This window comes from Tinamus guttatus, unplaced genomic scaffold (assembly GCF_059628265.1).
Source record: "Tinamus guttatus ecotype Peru unplaced genomic scaffold, ASM5962826v1 Tinamus_guttatus_pri_ptg000262l, whole genome shotgun sequence".
NCBI lineage: Eukaryota > Metazoa > Chordata > Aves > Tinamiformes > Tinamidae > Tinamus > Tinamus guttatus.
In genome coordinates, this window is record NW_028288796.1 from 166,383 (window position 1) to 183,295 (window position 16,913).

The window sequence follows — 16,913 nt, forward strand, 5'->3', positions numbered from 1 at the left end:
TGTTATTACTGAAAACCCAAAACCATAATATTGTTTCTAATCAAGTATTACTTTCATTTCTAAGTTAAATGAAGTAGTTATGTTTCAGCACTTTTAAACTAGCCTTCATTCAGGTGATTAAACATACATTTGCATTGGGTGCAGGTTACAATTTTGAAGCCATACAAGTTTATATAAACTTTTTGTAAAGGAATTCAAGAACAATGTAAAAAGTACATGTAGCTAACTGATGAAAAAACATATGTAGCAAGCTGGTTCTTGCTTGTGTATACAGCAATATCCTTTGTAGCTGCCTCCTCTTAAGGAAACTAATTTGTAAAACACAACTCTAAAGGATCTGAATTTTTATGGATTGTTACTACTTCAGACTGTAAATTAGAACATACAAGTTTATCTTACAAAATTGTAAATACTTCTGATTTTTCATAAAATGTAAATTTTAAAGAATTTTGCACCCATAATAAACATGTAATATATAATTTAAATACTGTCTTATATTGCTTATAGTTTCAAAATCAGTGCCACAGAGCTTCCAACTATTTGTGTTTACTGAATATCAATATTTTTAAAAGTCCTGTTTTGCAAGTGGTAAGTGGTGATAACAATAAGATGAACTATTTTATGTATTTTAAAAGTAAAACAGATCAGTGGGAAAATGGCTTCTGCAAAGACTTGCAACTCTACTAAACTGGTATGGCCTAACCAGTAAGTTAAATCATACAAAAATGCAGTTGTTTATCTGAAAAAATTTGGTAGACATTACCTAGCTTCTAGCTGCTTTCTCTAAATTTCATAATGCTGTGAAATGCTATGTATTCCCTTATTTTATAAGTACAAGGAAAAACAATCAGCAAGATTAAAGTAATTCTTTCTTACTCTACCTACTCCATCAGTCCAAAAACAATACATAACATGAGCACCACTTTGACAGTCTATGCCAATGTCAATCTTCCCAGGTCCAAGCACAGAAAAGTTGAAAGTTACAAGTTGAAATTGTGCAAATATATGGTTGAACCTGTTTGCTTCCTGCTAATCTCACAGACTCCACACTTTAAAAAGCCGTAACAAGTTAAACTGACTTTCTCAGACGCTCAGCTGGCTGAGCATCGTTTCTGTAAGCGCTGCCCTTGTGCTGGGAAGGAGCCGTCCAAGCTTGTTCCTGGTCTTGTGCTGTAAGGCAGGGAGGCAGAACACGGAAGCGCCAATGCAGCAGCCCCACGGGTCCCCGAGCCTCGGCGCCACCGCTGCAGTCCCTGTCACCCCCTGAGCTGCGGGGACGTGGGCGGGCGCTGCGCAGGCCCCGGTGCTCCGTGGCGCGAGGGCTGCTGCGCGGGCAGCCGTACCCGCTCCGCCCCGAGCGACCTTTGTCACGGTCAGCGAGGGCCTGGTCACCCCCGGCAGCTGCCATCAACTGGACTCACGCTGCCCCAGCAGCTCTGCCACTATCTGGCCCCATGATCAGCTGGCTGTTCAGGGACAAGCAGCTACCGCCACCACTGCCAAATACTCGTTATGCAGAGTATTTGAAGGAGCTAGAATATCTGATTAGCATCAACTCCGACTGCGTGGGAGTAACAGATGTAGTGGGGCTTGTCATCTGACTAGAAAGAAAAGTCTTGCATCACGCCAAAACACATTACATTTCAAGTCGTGCATGTTTGGGAGGCTTAAGATAGCATCTTAATATCTGTGTACTTTTTGTTTTCTTGGAATTGCTTTAGATAATTGGTTTCCATTTCAGTTGTCATGAAAGGGTAATTTTACTTCAGAGCATGCAAGAAAAAGGTAACTCAAGAAGCTTCCAGGGACAGACTAACCCAAAGACATTTCAAGCTGCTAGAACAGCAAATAAGCATATTCAGCTGTGTGGTGCTCTTCACTGCACTGATAACCAGATCTCTTAATAAAAAACTTGATGTTTATCCTCAACTTTTTGCATGCTATTACAGTAGTATTTTTTCCTCAAATTTAACTTGACCTCTCTCTTTACTGATATGTTAAGTAAGTAAGTTCAGCCCCAACAGAAATCACACTCTTTAAAAAAAATAAAACAAACTTAGAAACACAAGGCCTCTTCTGGGTTAATACACACAATACACAAATTCTTCATTTCCCCCTCTACTTTCACTTCATTTTGAAGCCAGGCATATTTGTTTCTTTCTATTTTTAAATCTAAGATGACTATTTTAAGTAGAGTAACCTAAAACATGATTTTTATCTGCTACTGTTCCAGTTCGTATGTCGTCTTTAAAGCTTTGTGTTCTATTACTTTTTTTTTTTTTCATTCCTAAATAATGTTTAAGAAACTGGGTAATGACGTGTTCCTTCCCATACCCATAAGTCATGACAGCTTCACCACCACCTTCGCTTCCCTTTGAATCCACTTTCTAGAAAACATGGCTCAGGAATGAGCACTTCCGATGCAGGAAGTTGATGGCAGCAGTGTTTGGGGATGCCCCTTGCAGTGCTCTGCTCGGCTCTCCCTTCACCGCGGTTAAATGAAGCAGCACGTTTCTACAATGGTTGCTGTTCTGCCCCTCTAGCCCCAACCTTCTTTTGACTCCCTGTATAGTGTCTACAGCTTCCACAGCCTCCCATTCCCCACCGCTGTCCTTGTTAAGGTGTATGAACAGTCATCACTAATACAGTGTTATTAAATACCCAGTGGTTTGTGATGAAAGCCCCTTGCACTGAGGCAAGCTGCATGGACACACCTTTAAAGAAAGCTACTAGTTCCCTTCTGTTTGTGCTGCAGTTTGCTCCTCCAGAGACTTAAAGGACTCCAGGTTTTGGGAGAAATTCTAAAGCCAAACACATACCACTATGAGACCCCCACCTAACTCCAGGCCTTGTTCCTGAACACATTTCTCCTCCTTCAGGAACCGGCTGCCTCTTGTGCCCCAGGTGCTTTCATGCTTCTGAGCAGTCCCTGCATTTAGACCACACACACTGAGCACTTGCATTTCTCCTTCATGGGACAGTCATGTTCTGTGATTTGCCATCCTCACAGTTAGCTCACCCATGGAAGTCTCACTGGCCTCCTCCCATCCCAACTGCTGCAGCAGCTCTTCCCCTGAAATCACTTTTCAGTGCTCTGAGTCAGTCAACAGACTGTAGATCCACTTCTAGTGGAAAAAAAAAAAGTTATGTGATATCCAGGTGACAGAATGAATTTAGATTTCAGCAGCAAGTCAAGGGAGGTGATCCTGCCCCTCTACTCAGCCCTGGTGAGGCCACATCTGGAGTATTGTGTCCAGTTCTGGGCTCCACAGTACAAGAGGGATGTGGAGCTGCTGGAGAGAGTCCAGCGCAGGGCCACAAGGATGATCAGGGGCCTGGAACACCTGCCCTATGAGGAGAGGCTGAGGGAGCTGGGCCTGTTCAGCCTGGAGAAGAGAAGGCTGAGAGGGGATCTGATCAGTGTCTATAAGTACCTCAAGGGAGGCAGTGAGGAGGATGGTGCTGGCCTCTTTTCACTGGTGGCCACTGATAGAACTAGAGGAAACAGCCACAAACTAAAGCATCAAAAGTTCCACAGGAATTTAAGGAAAGTTTTTTTAACAGTGAGGGTGACAGAGCCCTGGAACAGGCTGCCCAGAGAGGTTGTGGAGTCTCCTTCTCTGGAGATCTTCAAAACCCGCTTGGATGCAGTCCTGTGCCATGTGCTCTAGGTGACCCTGTATGTGCAGAGGGTTGGACTAGATGATCTCCAAAGGTTCTTTCCAACCTTAATGATTCTATGATTTATTTAAGAAAATACATGCAGAAATTTACTCAGAATGCTACCTGACAATGAACAACCTCAGAAAAACGTAACAGCACTCTTGACATACCTTCTGCATAAGAAAGCAAACATTATACTCCCAGCTGAGAGAATGGGGAAAACATGTGAAAGAACAAACACGGACTCCAGTGCTACCTGCAGCTTTTACCCTGTAGCTAAGGGAGGGAAGGGGAGGAGGCAGGTGAGGCTGGGGGTGGTGGTTAAGCATATTAGCACTCCACTCACCCATAAATGACAAAGACGGACAGAGGGACAGAGAGCCTCAACCTTTCCCACAGCTACAAGGTGAGACACAGGCTATCCTTCCATGAAGGCACTGCTGCTCTGTCCCTGCAGCTGTGAGTGGGTCATTGCTGCATGAGCTGTGCTGGTCAACCATGGGGAACACTGCTCCCCTGAGCATCCTTCTTTGCTGCCAAAGGAGGATGCCTTCTTTGCTCCCTTTCCTTTGCAGGGAAAAACAGGGACCCTCTACCCCACTGCCCTGACCAGTTAACATTTCTGGAACAGGAGTTTGGCAAAGAGCACCTTTCCTCTAAGGGATTACCCAACTTAAAACAGGCTTGCAATGACACTATAGGACCACGTGATTTCCACAAGTCCTTTCCAACCCCATTTACTCTTATGACATTTTTGACAAAAAGCATCAGGAAATTTGAATGAAAACCATGCAGTTTTACCCTTAAGGCATCACTCCCAGTACAGGGAACACAAGCTCAGAGGTACCTCCTATTCCAGTCACGAGTAAAGGTGAATATGCAAAAGAACCAATAGATAACAGCAGTATCCAGAAAACGTGTTCAGTACTTCAACTACACACCATTGTTTACTAGCCATTATTTCTGAGTCCAGATCTCATCTCAAGGCTTTGTTCCTGTCTGGTGTCAAACATGCAAAACAAACAAACTGCATTGGCATAGCTTCTGTTAAGAGGATATGGTCAGCTGTTGGTACTGACACCAGACCAATTTCTACATCAGTACTGCAAAAGCTAACTAGAAGGAAAAAAAAAAAAAAAGTGGTGTTCTGTTGCACTACTCAAACCCCAATGGCTGCTTCTATTCCTTTTTTCTTCCCCCCTGGAATTAAGAAACAGAATAATTCAGAATATTTGGTTAGTATTCTTCATGTACAGTAGTATTTGCCCATTATCAGCCTGTCCAGTTCAAAGACAGATTATCCAGTTGCATTAAAATTCTTAGTAAGCCTCTTCAGAACATTTTCTCTTAGTTAAAGAATCCTCCGGTCTGTTAGACTCACTAAAGGATTCTTCTATACTTGCCTGTGGATGCCCACTGTGAATCTTTAGCAGTGTGTTCTTCATTTCTTTCCCATCAAGGCAGGATTTTTGTTGTTACAGCTGCTATTACTTCATTTAAAGACTAAGCAACACGTGTTCACACGACACCCGTGTTCACACAACACAACCAGATCTAAGCAGAAGTTCTCAAATAATGATTCAGATGAATGTTATCAAGCACATCAGGTACATCTTTGCATGTTTCTCCTAAACTTCACTGTTTCTGCAGAGAATACACTTAACATCTTGCCAGCACTCCACTGTATTTCTGGAACCCAAATAGCAATAAAAAGCAAGGCAAGGAATATGTTAAACAGATGTGGTAATATTTGTGAGCTGAATAAACTGGTATTTAGACTAAATAAACTACTGTGTTTCCAGAACTTGGATGCTCAAGTTCAGTGTTTGTATCAGAACTGCACAGGGCTGACAGTAAGGAACATAATCCAACTGCTTCCAGTCTCCTTCAATCTTTACCTAGGGATGCCACCCTGTGCCACGTACTCTAGACCAGGGAGGCTGGAGTAGATGATCTCTAGAGGTCCCTTCCAACCTCATCCATTCTGTGATTCTGTGAAAGCCCTAACATTTGAGTCCTTGGTTCTCAGCACTACCTTATCATGGAGGCTCCCTTCCATCTGTCCATTTCCTGAATCCAGAAATCATGCTCTGATAAATCTGAACTGCAGATGCTTTCCTCTCAGAGGGTCCTAAACTCTTTTAAAGCCCCTGGACTTGCTGACTGTAATCAGTTCATCATTTACAGAGCCACAAACTCAACTCAAAATTCAGAACACAGAGGCTGGAGTAACATGTATAAATGAAACCCGTTCTCATGTTGTCACTGAACAATCACAGAATCATAGAATGCTTAAGGTTGGAAGGCACCTCTAGAGATCATCTAGTCCAACCATCCTGCACACGCAGGGTCACCTAGAGCACATGGCACAGGACTGCGTCCAAGCGGGTTTGGAAGATCTCCAGAGAAGGAGACTCCACAACCTCTCTGGGCAGCCAGTTCCAGTGCTCTGTCACCCTCACTGTTAAAAAATTTTTCCTTAAGTTCATGTGGAACTTTTGGTGTTTCAGTTTCTGGCTGTTTCCTTCAGCTCTGTCAGGGGCCACCAGTGAAAAGAGGCCAGCACCATCCTCCTCACTGCCTCCCTTAAGGCACTTATAGACACTGATCAGGTCCCCTCTCAGCCTTCTCTTCTCCAGGCTGAACAGGCCCAGCTCCCTCAGCCTCTCCTCATAGGGCAGATGTTCCAGGCCCCTGATCATCCTTGTAGCCCTGCGCTGGACTCTCTCCAGCAGCTCCACATCCCTCTTGTACTGTGGAGCCCAGAACTGGACACAATACTCCAGATGTGGCCTCACCAGGGCTGAGTAGAGGGGCAGGATCACCTCCCTCGACCTGCTGGAGACGCTCTTCTTAACGCACCCCAGGATCCCATTGGCCTTCTTGGCCACGAGGACACACTGCTGCCTCATGGCCAACTTGTCGTCCACCATGACACCCAGGTCCCTCTCTGCAGAGCTGCTCTCCAGAAGGTCAGTCCCCAGCCTGTACTGGTGTCTGGGGTTATTCCTCCCCAGGTGCAGGATCCTGCACTTGGCCTTGTTGAATTTCATGAGGTTTTTCACTGCCCAGTTGTCCAGTCTGTCCAGGGCCCTCTGGATGGCAGCGCAGCCCTCTGGGCTATCAGAGTGCATTGTAAGATGGCTAGCTGTGTTGCAGAACCATGTATCAGTGAGAATAAAATCACTATAGTTGATTACATTTGTTTATTAATAACCAGGTTTGAGCACACACTATGGATGCATGATTCTTCAAAAGGTCAACTCCATTTTTAAAGCAATGATTTCATGACTGAGAACTCCACTGAATTCAAAGCAATCAAACAGGTTTCACGACGGACCAGCTGAACAGCCTAATATTGCCAAAATGAGTAGGCCATGCTCTTCCTCTACACCCCACCCCCTGCCTTTCCTTGCATCACCACAGCCGTGCAGCGTATCTTTCTGTGAGTCAACTCACCAATCTGACATAAGCCTAACCCAGAAGCTTTGCTGGGTTACTCAGCTGAAGCAGCTTGCACCAAGCACTGGCAAACACCAAACCAAACACAGAAAATCCCAAACTGCAGAGAAGGGTAGGGAACAAGATGTCCCCTTGTGGCAGCAACACAGCATAAGCCTGGCTCACCTGTTCATAAAAAAAAAAAAAAAAAAAAAACACACTACACAGTGTAAGCAGTCAGTTCACATTATAGTCACTTTCAACAAAGTATTTCATTACATAAACTCATGAGTTGTAACTGTGTAAGATTGATAAGACAAGCAAATAAACATAGGGCGGTAAGGAAGTCCATGGTAGATGGTAGCAGGTGATAAAAATGATTTCTTTGGGAGCAAAACAAAGCAAAAAATTAACTTCCATTCTGTGGAATCAATAATACAAATTACAATACAATACCAAAAAAAAAAAGGAAAAAAGGAAAAGTGTTCAATAAATATTTTTCCTGTATTTGTTAAAGAATTTTTAGATTATGTAATACATGGTAAAAATACTTTGCATTCCAGCACTATCTAACAGAGATGTGAAAACATTGCCTACTAAAACTAAATATTTTTAAACCTGTAGATCAGATAAACAACACCCAAGAGTTAAAGCTGGGTAAGCCATACTATACACCATTTTTATTTCAGTCTTAAAATGCTGGAGAGTACTAGAAGATTAGAAGAAAGTTAAGACTACAGCATTACACACAAAAAAAAGATGACAATATAATCTGTAACACAGAAGTCAGTAACAAAATTATCTGCAGTTAAGACAATTAACATCAGTCATGGATATACTAAACATAGGCCTTAACCTAATCTGAACTTACTGTGAAATTAAAAGTTTGTATCATAATAGTAATAGCGTCAAAGGAAAGAAGACTTCTGTTAAGATACTTGATTGAGTAGTGCACAACACTTTAGGTTAAAACTAGAAGAGCAGAAGAAAATGACAGATTAAAAAAGAGAGTCTTTAGATGAAACTAAACAGAGAGTCTCTTGTGCGTTTCTGGTCAATTCCTGCAGGCTTCACAGCTTTTAATATTTCACCAATTACCTGGAAGTTTAAAAAAAGCCTACGGGTGACCAGAAAATGGAGAAGTAGTAAACCAGTAGTTCAGTACAAACAGTTTGGATCACTTGCTCATCACCCAAAGTAGCTTGGAAGAAATTTCAGGCTCAAACATAAGGCAAAAATGACCTCTTTCCTAGGGCTAGCTACAGCATTACTGGCAGAAGACTGTCTTCTTCAGTCAGCTCAAAGCAGGATCTGTCTCAAAGCCAAGTCACACTGCTACTCATTCGACCCGGACAACACCCAAGTGTGCAGAGTCCTCAGCCTCCCCAGGTAACCCAGCCCAGGGTTCACCCATCCTTACTATGATCTCTTTATGTCTGATTATTTCTATTTATTTTTTAAATGTTTAATTACCTAGGAGACAGTTCATTTGCCTCTCTGCTGTTTTTACCTATTTAAAGGCATGCTGACTACTTGCTCTCTTTTTCCATTCAGAAAAAGAGACAAGCAAACACAAACTTTATTTTTTTTAGGATGAAAAGTTTCATCCTAACATACTAAAACTAAAAAGGACTTAAAACCGTAGTCAGCCATCTGCTAAGCATAAGCTCTCAGCCTAACACTGCATGAGATAATTAAATTGCACAGAAGTAAAATCTAATTGCCTATAACCCCCCTATTGCTTTTCTCTCCTCCCCAGAACAAGTTAGCTCACGGTTTTTTTCAAGGATCATCACTAAAAAAATAGACACAGAGATCCATGCATTTATAGATCATACATGACAGTATTGGTTATAATTAAACTGACACTTCCCATTTTATTTCTTCTCTAAAAATGCACTAAAATGAAAAGTACCCATGTCCAGACATTGAAGATGGTTCCATTTAACTAACTTAAAAGCCAATATGGACAAAAGCCACTGGACTTCCAAAGTTACTAGAGCAGGACACAAATGATGCAAGTCTATTTTAGACTGCCAGAGCCTAAGGAGACACTTCCTCACAGCTGGTAAGAACATGTGTAGAAAACATAGGGCAACAGGATTCGTGCTTTAAGAGAATGGTGAAATCAACCTGGGTGTGACCAACAGGGGCTATGGTGGCTTCTCCATCTACTTGACTTTTAAACAGACTGCTGAAACTTTTAGGATATAGGATGATAATTTAAGGAGGAATCAATATAGAAAAGTCCTATGGCCTACATTTTACATGTTGTATTAGAAAACTGCAGTGCAAGTCTGAATAAACTTTTTAAGAACTACCTTAATTGCAATTAATTTCTAGCCTATAACTTCCTTATCAAATAACTAGAAAAATAATATTTAAAGATGTCGGTTTGGCGGCATTTTTTAAAAAACATACAGATCCGTCAGAATGCAATCCACCCTTCCTCTGAAATTTAAAACCCCTTTCCTTTAATATTATCCCCAAAAGATTACTCATAAATCAACATAACCAGCACTGGCAAGCATTTCTTGGTCATCATAATCTGGATCAACTATCTACACAACAGAAACACTTAATGGAACAAGATGGTCAGATGCTTTACACACACATCTGCCTCCTTTAGATCAAAATTAATTAGATAAAAACGTGGAAGAGGACATAGGATGTCAAGATTGTCATTAGATGAAAGTAAACACCAAGAAGAGCGTCTCCAGCAGGTCGAGGGAGGTGATCCTGCCCCTCTACTCAGCCCTGGTGAGGCCACATCTGGAGTATTGTGTCCAGTTCTGGGCTCCACAGTACAAGAGGGATGTGGAGCTGCTGGAGAGAGTCCAGCGCAGGGCTACAAGGATGATCAGGGGCCTGGAACATCTGCCCTATGAGGAGAGGCTGAGGGAGCTGGGCCTGTTCAGCCTGGAGAAGAGAAGGCTGAGAGGGGATCTGATCAGGGTCTATAAGTACCTCAAGGGAGGCAGTGAGGAGGATGGTGCTGGCCTCTTTTCACTGGTGGCCACTGATAGAACTAGAGGAAACAGCCACAAACTAAAGCATCAAAAGTTTCGCAGGAATTTAAGGAAAATTTTTTTAACAGTGAGGGTGACAGAGCCCTGGAACAGGCTGCCCAGAGAGGTTGTGGAGTCTCCTTCTCTGGAGATCTTCAAAACCCGCTTGGACGCAGTCCTGTGCCACGTGCTCTAGGTGACCCTGCGTGTGCAGGGGGGTTGGACTGGATGACCTCTAGAGGTCCCTTCCAACCTTAAGCATTATATGATTCTATGACTTGCAGAACACTTATTTTCCCTCAGCTGCATGTATTTGATTAATGGTGCCATTAAACAATGCCAGAGATTAAAATGATTTCTTAATGCTCTACATAGAAGTGTCCCCATTGTGATGAACAGTTTACAGCCTATCAGTTCAGCAGGTAATCTGAACTTTGTATAATTTGTTCTGTTTACCCATAAAAAAAAAGTTAATCTTGCTCAAATAAAACATAATTAGAACTGAATTTCACTACAAAAATTCTCTTTTAAAGTAGCTTTGTTAAAAATAAAATTGTTAGAGAACAAAATTACACCTGTATGTCATCATGATCAACTTAACCATTCTGTTAGTTAAGAAAGCAATAAATTGCAACCAGAAGTCTGTGCTGTTAAAAACTTCATAAGCACTAACTGCTGGAAGCAAGAAGATTTCTATAATCATTAAATGCTGTGACTTGCATCCAAAGATTCAATTTTCTATTTAACCATACTTAAAAGTATCTCTCCAAAATGTTCAGGATTAGATTAGAAAAGAGAGTAGTTATGAAAACAACTCAAGAAAAACTTGTTCAAAGAATAAGTCACAAGACAGTGTCTCCTTTAAGTAAGCTCACGTGCTAAATTTCTTGCAGCAGCTCAGGCTCTTATTTGAATTCTCCTGCTGTTGTGATAGCTGGGCTCTTAAGAGAGACTTCACTGCAGGCTGGGGGGCTTCAAAAGCAGTAAGCACCCGATTGCCTCATCCATCCACACTCAGTGCTGACCAATTTAATCTTTTCAGATAAATAAAAGGCCTGGTCTTCAAAGGATTTTAACCAAATTCAAATACTTTTTTTTTTTTCCTCCTGTAGAAAAAAAACAGCAGCAAAGCAAAGCTATATATCCTCTAGAATGCTTTCAACACAAAACTTGTTTAGAAAGTAAAAGAATTTCTTACAAAATAAAATAGTGGGAATCTAGGCAGAAAATATATAGGCAATTATGGTGGAAGTATTAAAAAATGAACTTAGCCCCCCATTAATGTCTTACAGGAAATTTCCTTACAACTAAGGAAAAAGACTTCTGGACTAATCACACAATCCATAAAGAAAAAATACTTGTGATTCCGCCAGGAAAATTCCACCAGTCTAGAAAGTCTGTCTTTTCTGAAGTTGCAATATCTTGACATCAAATTATGTCTTCCAATATCTGAGCCCAGAAAACGGTTTAGCCTTAGCTAAGAAAACACACCAGCTGTGCAGAAAACCTCCAGTATACTGTGAACAGTTAAGTACTGAAGTTTTGATAACACCAAATAAAATCATACCTTTTCAAATGGTTTTCCAGACAGAAAACTGTATAGGCATATGTTACAGAAGTGAATTTATCTAGTCCAAAATTATAACCACAACACTCTACTGACAGAAGAAAAAATGAAGTGGAATAGTGAACACCACGTGAACTTCTGAATGAAAAAAAAAAAAAAAGTCTTTTCCAAATCTGTGTTCAGAAGGTCACTTCGGTTAGTAATAACCGAGCAAGGTTAAAGGAGTGCTCAGAATACTCATCAAGCCAATAATATTTGGCAAACAACCTGGTCAGGTTTGGCTCTATAACACTGCTCAATCTTTTAAGGTTATTTCCTATTCCTGTGGCAAACCAAGAGGACTGAGTTTCTGGACCTCCCCTAAAAAACACAGAACTTTTAAAGATGGATACCACACCGAACTCAAGCAGATTTTAGGTAGTTCGAGTCTCAGAAAGGCCCATCTTGTCATATACTTCCAAATGCAACCTCACCTACAAGCATCTACACACAACCTTCCCTCTGAAACCTGTCCCCAGCCTGAGAATTTCAAGGCTTCTCTCCTGGACAAGCTCTACTGTAATTCTGAGAGGCAATACACAACCTGTACCTTCTGCCCTGGAGAATGAAACAGGACAGGAGGACAAAAACACATGGAGACAGACCTCTGGAGAAGAAAAAAAAAAAAAAGAAAAACAAGATTTCAGATGACAAAGCAAGCTGACCTCGTAGCCTAGAAATGAAGATACAGTCCTTTCTCCTGGTCTGGGCCATTTACTCATTTACATTTAAAAGTTAATTGAACACAGCCAGTGAGACATCAGCCGCTCGCATTACCTCCTTGCATTGCCCTTGAGTAAGAGTACTGGTCACAAACTCTTCAACAGATAATTACAGGTCTTTTAGGACTCCTTCAGGAGCCTACACCTTACACTGGGAGAATTTGCCACAAGACAAGGTTAGATGTGTGTGTGTGCTCTGGGGGCCAAAATAAATGGAAGAGGCAGAGAGACCCAGCATGAAAATCTCTCAGTCCTCCATGACTGAAAAGCTGAATAGAAACAACTCTGTACTACAATGGCAAGGGACCTGCACAGGATGCAAACACCTGCATTTTAGGCTCCAAATCTCACAGAGTCCATGTGTCTCCCATCTATCCTGAATGTGTCAGGCACAAAGCAATTAACCCAAATGACTAAGAATACAGCTTCATCTATGCACCCCACCACTTTCTACACTCAGCATGGCTTCTCCAGCTCTCATTCTCCAAGTTTCCCTTTCTGGCCAAAAGGCCACACAATTTGCCATTAGGGAATAAGTGTCTGCAGCAGCTGCCTCCATGGGCAGCTGTGCAGCTCAGAGGGACTCAAGAGGAGTCTGACCTTTGCTTCTTAATCCTGGCAACACAGCAACTTAAGGTAGGAGGTAAATGGTCACCAAAGTCACAAGCCAGAGCATTTGTCACATCATTTTCTTAAAATCAAATGCAAGTGTGATAAGCAAATCCAACAAATTATTAAGATCCAGGTGTGAGATAAGGTATTGCCTCTATTGGTCTAAAACAGTTGCTTGACTTTTATTAGGGCTAATATTTAACATCTTTGAATTTTGGTAATTTTTAACCACATAACCACTTTTGTCAAAACATCTTCACTTACTATTCTAAATACTGAATTAGAATACCACTTTTGCACACGAGGGAAGTGGTGGGGAGGTCAGGGAAGATGATTTATGAAGAAGCAGAAGTCACAAATGCTCCTAGCATGCCCAGGTCCTGAGGAAAGCAGTCACCTTGGTTTTACTGAGTCCTTTCCAGCTCCTCCCGGAGGAAGGTTCTTCAGGGCTTACAAGGGTACAGCACAGCAGTGCAACGGTAATGCAACAAACCCCACAGGCTTCTGGGCACAGGCCACTGTCATGTACAAAATCCCAGAATGGTTGAGGCTGGAAGGGACCTCTAGAAATCATCTACTGTTCGGGTGTTATTTTTATGTCTAACTCCTTTCTACTACAGTCAGTGTAACATTCTCTTCTGTGGTTGTTTTGAAACTATCTGCCAAAAAAGAATAACTACTTCAGAGTTAATTTTGGTTCAAAAGCTTTCTGACTGTTGGCTCCAAGACTTTTGTCATTCCTGAGTCTCTGAATTGACAATTCCAACAAAACAAATATTTTTATAGGCTTGTATTTCTAAATATAGCTCTTCTGAATCTACTAGTACTTAAATAAACCAAAACACACAGTTCTTTGCTATTTAACTAGGCTTTTCAATTACTGTGCATACAAAGTGCTTGCTGTGTACTGGCTGCACCGATCTCAATGGGAGCTGAAGAACTGAATCACTCAGTCCTCACCAAGCCAGTGAGCAAGTTGCAATTTTTACAAATCACAACCTACTATGCATTACACCTCCATGCACTCCTCAAAAGCTCTTGCTTCAAAGCGTACCATGAAAAGGGCAACTCTTTCATTAAGGAAGGCAGGCAATACCCGATCCTTATAAGGATCTTGCAGGCTTTCAGGGAGAGAGAGAAAAAAAAAAAAAACACACACACACACAGAACCAAAAATCTTCCAAGTGTACTGCAAATTATAAACACTAGATATTTCTTTAGTTAATTGTTCATGATGTTCCTGCTAAACCAGATTAGGACAAACTGTATTCTCTGTGGTTTCAAATACATAGCCAGGTTCTGGAGATTATAGGTAGCATTTTTAACTGATGCAGAACCTGGCACATCCAGTATTTTGCATATCTAATTAAAAAAAAAAGGAAAAAATACTGCAGTATTTATGATTTTATTGACCAGTCTCATATTGCTCATAACAGATTCACTTATTTCTCTTCTACATTGTGAAATTTTATTCTAGAAGTAGCTAGCATTTCATCTCCTACAGATCAAATTTTCTTAATCTTACATACTGTACTCATGCTTTAGTTTGTAGATACTATCACCATAGAAAAACAATCCAAACCATAAAAATGGCTTTGCCATTTATAAATGATTGCTATTAAAAATAAATAAATGAGGAACACAAACTTAGTTAACTGATTTTAGTTTATATTTAATCACACTGTTGCTTTAAGCTATCCATCAGAACAGTCTTAACTAATTCCCACCCAATAAAACATCAACCAACTACATTTCCCTTCATGCCATCCCAGATGGGAATCTGTCTTGTCAGGGTGTCACTCTGCAACTCCAGAAATTACTTCGAGAACAGCAACTTGCTGGTTATTCAGGCTCCCCTTCATGCTCTCTCTAAGGGCACACTGTAGCTTTCTGTACCTGCAAGAGGGCTCTCCAAGCCATTGGCATCAACATCTAAAATATGACCTTCTAAAACTATGCCCAGGCCTTCCACATACAACACTCCCAGTACTTTCCTGTACAGAGGAAATTACTTTATCTCCTTTTAGGATCTAAAATTAAGATATGCATAACTCACAGTAATGCCCGGTTAAAAAATACAATTCTTATCTTAAACCACAAGATATGGCCCAGGATCACAAGTTTTATGGCTGCAGTCACATGACAGCAATTAACATCCACTTAAGCCACTGAAAGCTCAGACCATGCTCAGTCTGAATGTCACGAACTGAAGAATGAGCCATAAAATATTCTCGAAATCACTTCTCCCTTCACGAGCTCAAATGCTGAAGGCCGACACCACAAAAACCTCAAGTTGAGGATGAAGTGGAAAAGATGATGACAAACTTCAGAGAGAAACCATTTGCAAGCAGATAATACACAACAGCTTGTTACCTTTTGACATGAGTAATGCCAGGTTAATATGTTACATTGTGTTCTCTCTTTTTATATAGAACACTTCAGTACCATAACACAGCAATTATCCTCTCACTTAAGGATCTTACAATCCTTAGACAGATGAAGATAGTTTAGTCTCACAAGATACTTACAGAAGTGCTTTATTATTAAAGCTATATGCTCCAAGAACAACAGAACTAGGGATTTGATATTAGAAAACGGCCAATGAAATTAAATCTACTAGTGTCACTGTTTTCACATATCATAAAATAGCATGATTATGTATTTTGATGCTTCTTCTCTCCTTTGCAAGACTTCAGCCTCAGCTGTTGTCCATAACAGTCCTTACTTTCTTTTGTTCTCTTCAAGCACTTTTTCCCCACCTTCCTTTTTTCCACTGAAATACTCCACTCTCCAATGAACATGCAAGTTGCTGCAGGGGGAGACCGTTATAGTGAGGCTCCTTGCTACAGAATTCACCACATATTTTACACTTGAACCCAACACTGAACAAGTCAAGTTAAGAGTAAGACCATAAGGACAGTGGAAGACCAGTAACATCCAGGAATCTCCAAACCCAACCTGGATATCTTGAGCCCTCCAACTCCACGACCATCTCCCACCCCAGGTCTGTTCTCATACTCAACAAGACCCCACTAAGACTTGGCTAAGATAAGCTGAATTTGTTCTGGCTCTAACAGCTAACAAGTTTCCCAGGGTACTGAACCAGTTTTTAAAAGGTTATGGTTTAACTTGCTCGCAAGAGCCTTCCAGAGAAACGGAAGACAGCACCCTGGCCTCAGGGCCACTGGGTTTACAAGAGCCTGCTCTGGGGCACAGCGACACAGCCCCATGGAGGAAAGGTCACCAATCCTACCCAAAAGAGGGCAGGAAGGGAAACACAGGTTCACCTCACCCCTGGAAACACCTCAGTGCAATTTGAAATCCAACAAGTCACCTTAAGACAATTCAGCAAGCTGAGTCCGTGGGCGTATAAATAGCATCCTAGCACAGGAGAGGAGGTGCAATCCCTGCAGTCCTCCCAGAAGTGCCACTCTCCGCCTCAGCCTTACAGAGGCACCAGGCTGCGGCCACGTACACAGGTGCCTCAGTGACTCCCCCGTTGGAAGTGTCTCAGCCCTGATGCACACGAGCTCACCTCGCTCACGGCCCCGGTTGCAGCCGCGGCCCCCGGCGCTGCCCGGCCGGCCCAGGCGCAGGGCGGCGGCCCCGGGCCTCGAGCTGCGCCACCAACATGGCGCCGCCTCGCGCCTCCGCCGCGTGGCGCCGGGCGCAGCCGCAGCCCCGGCGGCGCCTGCGCGCACGCGGCGGGGGCGGCGCGGGGCGGGCCGGGAGGAGCCGCGGCGCTGCCAGGGGCGGCGCTGCAGCCGCCTCCGCCGCGTCCTCCCGCTTCGCCTCCCGGCGCGGCGCGGCCCGGCCCGGCCCGGCCCAGGTGCGCGCGGCTGAGCGCAGGTGTTTAAATAG